An 11,069-nucleotide genomic window follows, 5' to 3' on the forward strand; every position below is an offset into this window, starting at 1 on the left:
ATCTACCAATGAGTAGAAGCTTGAAAGTTAGAAGTTTGATATTGGCTTTGACAAGTTAATGTTATATGGAAGTTTATTGGCTTTGTTTTTTTGGATAGTAGGTGAAGTTGGAGTGAATAGATATATTGTAGACTTGAGCCTGTAGGTTATATAGTTGATGGAATAGTGGGAATCTATAAATTGTGTCAATATCAGTAAGATTTATCTCAATATGCTTGTAGTTCAAGAGAAGTTTTAAAGAATTTAAGTTATTAACCACATTCTAAGGTAGGCTATAAGGTCAATTCTCATAGGGAGAGTTGGTATTGGTGTTTTAAAGCCCACTATGATGTGTAGAACCTTTACATGTTAGAATATCTTCATTGGTAATGAATTAAGCCTTTGAAGTAATTTAAACTATGGTGCTAATAAAGATCTTAGAGGTGCAAGATGATGGAGGTGTTGTGTGGTGAGGTGTGAGAGGTTGTTGTGTAGTTTTGTGAAGGTATAGGTAGAGGTAGTTGGAATATGTGAGATTGGCATAAGGAATAATCCATTCACCTTATCTCCAACCTTGGAGAATCCGAAGGGATAACATATGTTATACTTAGGTAGACCTAGAAGAAGCCTAGCCTAGTTTGAGAGTTTTTGTGTTAAGAAAAAAGTATCATCACCTCCTCCTTGAATCATATTTGGTATCAGAGTAGGATTACACCATTTTGGAGAGTACAATAGTGCTAGTTATAGAATTTTGATTATTGTGGGCAAAAGTTTGATTGTTGGTTGCAAAGGTTTGGTTGTTTAGTTGTTGATTACAAAAGTTTAATTTGTAATAGCTTGAGAGATTTTTGTAGTTGCTTTCGACAAGGATGACACCAAAATAGTAAGAAATATGGAAAGCATGGGTATACTATAGAGATACCTTCAGAAGATAAATGGAAGATAAAAAGAGAAAGAGAAGATAGAGAAATGATGAGGAAATAATGTTACAAGAAATTAGAAATTTGAAGGAAGCGCTAGCAAAGAATGAAGAAAGATAAAAGAGATTAAAGATATTGATAAGGCAGTAGGTAGAGGAAGAAGAGGAGTAGAAATTGGATAGTACAAAAGTTAAATGTGTTGTGGATGAACATGTTAAGATAGAAGATCAGGTAGATACAAAAGAAGTGGTCATTGAGTTAGACCAATTGACAGAGCCAAAGGGAGAACAATTGCCTAAAGTAGAGGACAACAAGAGTGAAGAAGATATACAAGGAGAGTTGGAACATGATGTGGCAATGAATTCCATGCAACATGAAGAAAACATGGGGCATAAAGTCAACAATATAACTCAAAATATAGATGACAACACAATAAATGAAAACCATTTGAAGATTGAATAAGTAGAAGAGGTAGAGGAGACCTCAATTTGTGTGAAGAATAGGGACATATCCATTGGAAAGGCTAATTTTTTTTATGTTATTGATAATAAAGATGGGAATCAGATAGGAGGCAATACGAAGAATGAATGGTAGAGCTAACTTCCAAACAAGATGAGAATTAGAATAGCATGAAGATGGTGATTGATTAGAATAAGACATCAAACAATGCATGTATAGACTCTTCTTATTAAGGAACAATAAATTATTTTTGGATAGTAATCAAAGTGGAGGAAAGCAAGAAGAAACCACTGATAAATTAAGAGAAGCCACCATTGTTGGTAATGTAGATGATTAATGATCAATATATTGTATTTGTGTCACCAAGGCAAGGACAACCTTGTGTGAAGATGAAAATGATTGGTTGTTGTGGAGCTAAGTTACCTCAGATAAAGAAGCCATCAAATATTGGCATAACATTGATCATTACTTTAGACCAAGATAGAGATGAAGAATTGAAGATCACAATTAGAAGAAAGATAACAAACTTTGGTATCAGAATGTGAGATGCAAAAGAAAATGAGAAATGATTGGAAAAAGTGACAAGCAAGTGAAAAAGGAGGCAACAACAACACCAAACAAAGTCTCAGTAGCAAACTCAAGGGACTTGAGTTTTTTCAACAAAGGGAGTATGGTGCAGGGCACCCTAACCATCTCCAATAAAATTATGGGTCATGATTATTAGTTTTTATGTAATGTTATCATAGGAATTCAGTCATTTCATTTCATATTAGTAAGTGTTCAATCAAGGTCATGTTGATGAAGTTCTTATGTTAAATAATATGTTAGTCAAAGGAAGTCAAAAGTTCATAAAAATGGAAAAATGTCATACAAGGGCATAAATAGGAGTTTAATATAGTGTTAAGATGTCATAATATGATGATAAACCTTTTAAGGCACCTAGGAAAGTATATTATAACTTCAAATGAAAAATATGGAAAAAATGTAAAAAGTTGCCAAGAAATGCTATCAATAATTCATTGCAAAATAGAGAAATTCTAGAAGTTGAAAAATCATTCATCTTGTTTGAACTTCTTAAGGAGGTGAAAAGTATTGTTTGTTGATATGAAGCAATGTAATCTCATTTGGAAAAGTAATATAGAAAAGGAGAAGAGATGTTGAATAGAAACATGCAAATTATGATGGATAACTTTGTATAATACAGGTCTTTTTTTTGGAAATCTACATATTCTGATATTTGTTTACAACCTTATGTTCTTCCTTACTATCTTGTGGTTATAGTGATTATTAAACTTCCTTGTGAAGATTATTGAAGTCATGGATCAATATGAATGCAACATATACCTAACATCATGAGTTAGTAATATGGTTCTATTGGTAAACAGATTTGTCACAATAGAATTTACCCAATGGAGTGTGTGGCAAATCATTCACAACAGTTGGATAGGCCCTTGGTATGCGGCCTTCCTCTATGTTTAGAGGGGCAACTCCCTCGTATGATGTGATTTTTAAAGAGGTTTTCAAATAAAGAATTTAACCTTCAAAGTTCAAGAGAAAATCATTGAGGATGAATGCACCACATGCCCTCACGACCTTCTTTGGTAAACAAGATCGATAATAGAGGTGCTCAAGAACTACGCTTGAAAGTAACCAGTATTATTAAGCACATTCATTATCATTCGTAAACACTCGCATAGCACCATGAGAATGTCTACTACTACATATAACAATTTGGATTTTAAAATAAGAAACCCAAAGAAAATTTCATTTCATTTCCTTGCACCAAGAAAAGCAATAGAGATTTTTCAATTTAGAGATAAAAAGTGTACATACTTTTCCAAAATTTATCTCTAGATCAAAATTTCAGCATAGTGTTCCCTTATTTTTCCAACCCAAAAGTCCCTTTACAAAGCCCAAAGGTGTCCTTATATAGACATAGAGGTTAATAACTACCTCTTCGTGGTTAATAACCACCTCCAAAATACGTAATTTTGGAAGGTTAATTAACCTCAAGAAAATTAACCTATATAAGGAAACTTGTAAAAACAAAACTTTAGCTAGAGTTCCTAAAGATATTTGCATATACAATCACTGATTCTTCTAGCTACTAATTCTATCTACCTGGACACAATTGATCTATCTCGAGAAGCCCTGTAAGCATCTAGGATGATCATCATTGATTCATAGTTTGGGATGAACACGTTTTCCATCCTGAGTTTGGCTATTAAGTATCTATCTTGAATTTCTTCTGACTCCTGTTGATAGGCTGAAATGTTACAATCTCCCAGCGTGACTGCAACCAGGCTAAGCTTCATCATAGTTTCAGCATCTGATACACGGTTCTCTATTTTTGAATGAATTTGAACACTGAAGGAATCAAGGAGAAATCGACAATCAACATGCTGAAGATCACTTACCGGCACCCCACCTGTGATAGTAGAGATTAATTCATCTGTACTCTTTATTTTCAGTTGCTCCAAAGAAGCTATTAGCTTTTCAAACTCAGTGATCCCTTTGCTAATGTTTATCACCTTCTAACCAACACTTTTACTCCAGATACGTATTTGGTTGTCACTTGGATCAGCAAAAATTTTCTCAAGAAGTAGGGTGCTCGCATCCAGCTTGGCCATTTCTTTTAATTCATCAGCTACTTTTTCCTAGTTGGATTTATGTTCTTTTCTATTTTCCAGCTCCTCATAAATTTTCTATATCTACGTGATGGCTTTCCCATATATCTCTTTCACTCCAGTTATAAGTTTTGAAGCATCTTCTATCATCATGTTTATCCAAGCCTCGATCATCATACTATGTGACTTTTGTTGGCCGATTCTTTGAACAACAGTATGATCTAAAATACCATCAAGACCTGTTAGAACCAGTGGAGTGACCACAACTTGGGTATTAGAAGGATTGCTGATTGAATTAATATAAGTTGCCATCATCTGAACTTGTTCTTTGAGTTGCTCTTTGGCTCTTTTCTCTTTCTTCGCCCTTTGCAACATCTGAGTGGCAATTAGTTCAAAATTTTGAAATTCTCTTTCCGCATTAGGACCAAGGTCAACCTTTTCTAGAATGAAATCTAATTCAGATGCTTCATCAACATTCTTTTCAACTATAGGCTTGGCTAATTCCACACACAAATTGCTTGAAATTTTATCAATAGCTAACTTGGACATCACCTTGGTCTTTTTCACCTTAGGAGGCTTCTGAAGAATACTAGAGATCATATTAAATGGAGGTGGGACCATTTGTACAACTTTCTTCCTCTTCTGAAGACTATCCTGGAACCATGAATGTGTAATTTTTGAAGCTTGTACATCACCTGTTACATTTTCAGCAACCATCATTAAGTCCTCTGAATTAGATAATGGGTTATCTAATTGTGTGATGTCTATTATTGACATATCAGGAGGAGGGAGACTCAAATTAGGAATCACTGTATCATGAGGGGATGTAACAAGGACACGCGATTCAGCAATTTGAGGAGTTCTTTGATCTTTTTCACCGGATTCATTCCATTCTTGATTCATTCTACCTTTCATTCTTGTCCTTTTTATTTTGATTGTAAACCTATCCGACTGATTCAGATCTTCACCCCGGTCTTGAGCACCTGTATCCAATTGTTGTGTCGTCTCACTAGAAGTTGCCTCTATCGCCATCTGAGACGATTCCCCTATATTATTTCTCCTCTCTTTATTTTGAGATTCACCAGTTTCTTTTTCAGTTCTGACTTTACTAATCCAGCCTCTTGTTCTTTTAAGAACATAGGAAGACCTCTCCTTCAATCTTTTCAATTCAAGAATTGACCAATCAATAGGAGAAAGCTCTAGCAATTCAATTTTCTCATAATAGTAAGGATCGACCAAAGAAACCTCATCATAATCTACACCTGTCACATCAATGTCCAACTTGAAGTCTATTACCTATTGTACTGTAAGCCGCATCCAATCTCTCTTCCTGACTTTGAAGTCATTTTCACAATCCTCCCAAAAGTCTTCTAGAGCCGAGAAGTGACCAAGACTGGAATTTAACTTTAATTCATTCACTGCATAGCCCTTACTGTCATAAGGGAAACACATCGTGTAACGATGCAAATTTATTGTGGCAATAGATCTTTCAATGTTCCTGGCATCTGATGCAGTGTCACAACTATAATATCCGATGCCGATAGGAAAAGCTATTTCATCTGTCCTCCTGTTCCTGCAAAGTTTATTGATTTGACTAATTTGCTTGCACATTTCAATTAAGACTAATTTATCATCAACAAATCTCGATAACATCAGCGGACACCCATCATAGGAAGCTAACTGGATATAAGTGAACTTTGGGAATTGTATGAAAACACTTCCATATTTTTGTACTTTCGTCGCTGCTTCTGGTGAAATCCTGAGTCCAATGTTCCCCTGAATTTCCCTTATAGTTAGCATGGTGAATGTGTTATTCACTCTTCTGAAATGGTGCAGGCTATTATCATACTGAATTTGAGGAAGATGATTATAAATGATGGTTGTGTCATCATAAATGCCCTGCTGGTTAAGTCCTGGCCAACTTTTGGTACTTGCAATAGCATAGAAAAGATATGAAGTCATATAAAAGTAGTCATTTTCTTGAAGTCCCATGAGCTGTCTATGCAGTGAGTCCCTGATAATTTCAGCCCAATTAATGTATTATTTTCCTTCACAGATCATATTAATGAATAGAAACATCCAACCTTCGAACTCGTATGAATCTCGAAGACCAACGATCTTTCTCAACAAAGTTACCATATTCGCCACATCTTCTTTCAGTGATGATCTGTGGATGGATTTGCCTAATTGAGACTTTCCTCTTCTTGGTTGGAAGAACCATGATCTTGCCATAGTATTTAAACATTGAGTTTGATTGGTAGAGAAATATTCCTTGGCAGTTCTTAGGTTAATGCTGGTATATTGCATCCTAGTGGGCAATCAAAAAATGATAGCAATAGAGGTAGGGTCCAGACGGACAATTGCTTCATTGTTCGGTGAAAGAACTTCTCTAGTGTTGGGATGATAAGCCTTCATGCACTCCAACACTAATTTTGGGCATTGTACAGAAATGGGATGTCTGCCTGTTTGAGCCAAGCCACTTTCCAATATCTTTCTAGCTAATGGAGTCTTTTCTTCATTTACAAGAGATGACCAAAAGTCTTGAAGGTAGACACTTCCTAAAATGGTATCACCGATATCTGGAAGCGTACTTCTTAAAATAGGAGCATAATCTGGCCTTTGATATTTGTACTTCATGGTTTGGTTTCCAATCTTTCTTTCAAATATGGTGGATGTCTTCAACCCCACACTACACTCTTTATTTCCAGCTAAATTTGAGTGATGTAATCAGTGAGGCTTCCATGGCTATAGGTTAGGAATGAGCATTTCATTTTGTCAAACATTTTGCATGCTTCCCTAGCACTCTATATGTCCTGTTCATGCTCATCACCTTTTTTAATTTGGGCATTATATCAAATAGATTAAGAGAAATCTCAAGTATGCAAAACATTCCGTCATGAAAGCTCTTAAAGAAGCCTTTCCTATCGGCATTTTCAAGGTTGAGATCAGGTGATAGAATGAACAGGTGACACAAATACTTCAAGAAACTATAGGCTCAGTTTGCTTTGCTTTAGACTATCTTTTCCCTACTAGTTTAAAGACAATAACGCACTCTTTTGTGCATTTTGTGGTAATATGAAAATCTATTGTGAATGCATTATATGAAGTCACATTATCAGTGGTGTGCAGCATCAAAGAGTGTGCAACGATCAAAGGAAAAGTGGAAAATGTTTGTATTCACCCAATGTGATATACGAGAAATCTTCATCAAGATCATTTATCTTGTTTGCGTAGATAAGAACAAAAATCTCTTTGAACAGGTTCACAACACTTGGAAAAATAAACTTTGTCTAGGGTAATATATGATAACGGTTATTATGTTATCATGGTCGTAATTTTCATAGTGAAGGCGAGTTGGTTATGAATTTCCCATTATCCACAACAAATGTTGGCAGCTTCACTTCTTCCAGCTCAAAAAATGTTTTCCATCTTGGAGGAAAGCCGCAAGTTGAGAATCAGTTAATTGGAAAACATGGTATGAGGTGGCACGCTTTTAATTGCTTCTTTAAAAATGTTCTTTTCTTCATAGAATGTGGCTCGTCTTCCTCCATAGTTGTGACTGCTAGATCTAATGCTGTTGTCTCTCACCGTCCTGATCATCAATCAATCCTTTTCTTTTAATGCACCTGCTAGACAATGTAGTGGTGGTGTGATAATCTCTGAATTCCTGTCAAATATTTGTACTACATTCATTATAGATAGCTGAAGAGCGTTTCTTCCCTTATGATCTATCAATTCTTATACAATCTTTGCTATATTCTAATATCATTTTCACCATTCCACATTCCCCTCTGCCTCTTTATGGACAAATTTCAAACAAGTTAATAACTACCTTATAGAAGTTAGGAAAAACGTGTTTTTAGTAGCTCTCATTAACCTTTGAGAGGTTAATGGTTAGGAAAAATGTGTTTTTGGGTGTTAACATTAACCTTTTCTTTGGAGGTTAAGAAAAATGTATTTTTGAACGCTATCATTAACCTATTGGAGAGGTTAAGAAAAATGCATTTTGGGTGGCAATCATTAACCTTAATAACTTGAAGCTTAGGAGTCAGATTTCAGCAATTTCAAGTGTGTGCAAAGCTGCTAATGAGCAGGAGACATGGAGGCTTAAAGACTCACAAAATTCAAAGATAGAATGGCCAATTTAAGGCTTAAAATCGGGCAAGTTTTAAATATTAACCATGGGTCATGAAATTGAAACAAATCTTATAGCCAGGCAGCAGGTTCTCTACATTTATGGGTTCAACAACAAATTATTTGTAGTTTTCAAAATTGTTAATCATAGCAGTTGCATACTTTTATTATATAAAGTTTGGGAGAATTTAAAAGTCATGTAGATGTTTTATATTTCCATCATATTAAGTAGACACCTTATATTGATTCTTTGTATTGAAGAATCCATGCATCAACATATTAATTGTTGTCATATGTAATAAAAAGACTATGAATCAACATTCTACAAAGACCATGATACTGTCTTGGTTGGAGTTGCCCATATGAAAACTATTATACATTCTTAAGTTAAGAGGAACCTTGAGGAGAGTAGAGCAATGAAGAAATGGAGTTGTGGGGGTAATTACCTTATTTAATAAGGAAATCCTCATTATGACATGGGTTTGGGAATTCTACCATCTAACAATGAGTGGAAGCCTGAAAGTCAGAAGTATGATATTAGCTTTGACAAGCTAATGTTATATGGATGTTTATTGACTTTGTTCTTTAGAGAGTAGGTGAGGTTGGAGTGAATAGATATATTGTAGACTCGAGCTTGTAGATTATATAACTAATGGAATAGTGGGAATCTATTAATAGTGTAAATATCAATAAGAGATATCTCAATATGCTTTTAGTTGAAGAGAAGCTTTAAAAAATTTTAATTCTTAACTACATTATAAGGAAGTCTATAAGGTAGAGTCTCATAGGGAGAGTTGGTATTGGCGTTTTGAAGCCCACTATGATGTGTAGAACCTTTGGATGTTAGAATCTCTTCATTGGTAATGAATTATTCCTTTGTGGAAGTAATTTGAACTATGGTGTTGATAAAGATCCTAGAGGTGCAAGATTATAGAGGTGTAATGTGGTGAGGTGTGAGAGGTTGTTGTGTAGTTTTGTGAGGGTATAGGTAGAGGAAAATTTTGAAATAGGTGAGATTTGTAGAAGGAACATTCACCTTGTCTCTAACCTTGGAGAATTTGAAGGGATAACATATGTTATACCTAGGTAGGCCTAGAAGAAGCCTAGCCTAGTTTGAGAGTTTTTGTATTAAGAAACAAGTATCATCACCACCTCCTTGCATTAGTTTACATAAACCTTGGACCTTCACTAGCTTGGTAGGTTTAATTTCTAGATCAAATTCCTGCACTTTAGAGACCCAAGTTACCCTATTAGTTATTGCTATTTCTTATTGTGTAAGAATACTTTTCACCACAATATTTGGTACTAGGATTGTGCATAATATAATAGCAAAATTGTTTCACTAACTTTACCACTGAAAATGCTTGTTTTTCAATGAGCAAGTACCTCAATTTGTGATTTTTAAGGGGTATACTCACAAAGGAAATAGTAAATTCTTCATATCATTCATTTATTTTTAGCAAAACAATAGACATAGTGTATTCCCTTTCATAAAAATGCATTATAAAGTCCTTTTTGTAATTGGGGTGAGCTAGGACAGGTGCTTGAGCAATAGTTAGTTTTAGTTTATCAAAGGCCTCTATAGCTTTATCATTCCATTTGAAAGTTACCTTTCCATTGAGAAGATTTGAAATAGGTCTAGTATTCTCTAAAAATTATGGCACAAACTTCCTTAGAAATTTGATCTAACCAAAGAAAGATCTAACTCCATTTTGATTAGAAGGAAGACACAACTGCTGAATTTCGTTGACTCTTTTAGGGCCAATTCTTATTCCATCTTCTGAGACTAGATGACCAAGGAGATTTTATTTTGTAACATATAAAATGAACTTCTTTGGATTTAATGAAATGTCATGCTTCCTAGATCTCTGAAGAACCAACTTTAGGTCTCTTAGATGTTTCTTTCTCCTCCTAGAAAAGACAGTCATATCATCCAAATAGATTACATTAATTTATTTTAGTAGGTGATTGAAGTAATAATTTGTGGCTCTTTGGAAGGTTGTGCCATCATTAATTAGCTGAAAAGGCATTAAACTATATGAAAAGGTACCCCAAGGGGTGGCAAAAGAAGTCTTATGCTAGTTTTTAGGAGCAACACTAATTTGATTATAACCTAAAATACCATCCAACATAAACATCATTTCAGAGCCTACTACCATTTGAAGGATGTGGTCCATATTAGGAAAGGATAAATTATCCTTTAAAATTGCTTGATATAGATTCTTGAAGTCTATACAGATCTTAATTTCACCACTCTTCTTATAAATGGGCACTATATTAGCCACCCAAGTGGAATGGTGCATAGGGTAAATTATATGGATTTTCAACATTTTATCAACTTCCATGAAGATTACATTAGCCACTCTAGGATTATAGATTCTTAAATTTTGTTGAAAAGGGGTGGCTCTAGGATTGAATGAAATTTGGGGTTTAAATTTTCCCTGTCTCAAATCCAAAAAATCCTCATAAGATTAGGTGAAAACATCATTGAATTCCTTTAGTAATTTAGTGAATCTTAGTTTTTCAGGTTTAGTACAACATTTACCCAAATTAATCATCCTTGGTTTTTCTTCTATGCCAATGTTGATTTTTGTCACATTCCCAAGACTTATCTATCTTATCAACATTACTTCTATGAGGAAAATCCTTCTTACCAATTAGGTTTCCCAAGGATACCAATATTTTAGGAATTCTTTTACCTTTCAATTGGAGCAATTCAGTATCATTATTTTGAATATCTTCTGGGTAGAACTTGTGACACTCTTATGAGGATCCTTCAAATAACAAGCTATCAAAACTTTATTTCCAATGCAAGAAAGCATTGATGTGAGCATCATTGTTGAAAATTTGGCATGAGCTAGAATTTTTAGGAACACTGGGCCGATGGATAAACTCTATAGCGTAGAGGTCTTCTTTGAAATTTGGGTGTTGAATCAACAAAGTTTTTGAT

The sequence above is a fragment of the Cupressus sempervirens genome, chromosome 7 (genome assembly GCF_028749045.1).
Source record: "Cupressus sempervirens isolate cs-2001-9-10 chromosome 7, ASM2874904v1, whole genome shotgun sequence".
Taxonomy (NCBI): domain Eukaryota; kingdom Viridiplantae; phylum Streptophyta; class Pinopsida; order Cupressales; family Cupressaceae; genus Cupressus; species Cupressus sempervirens.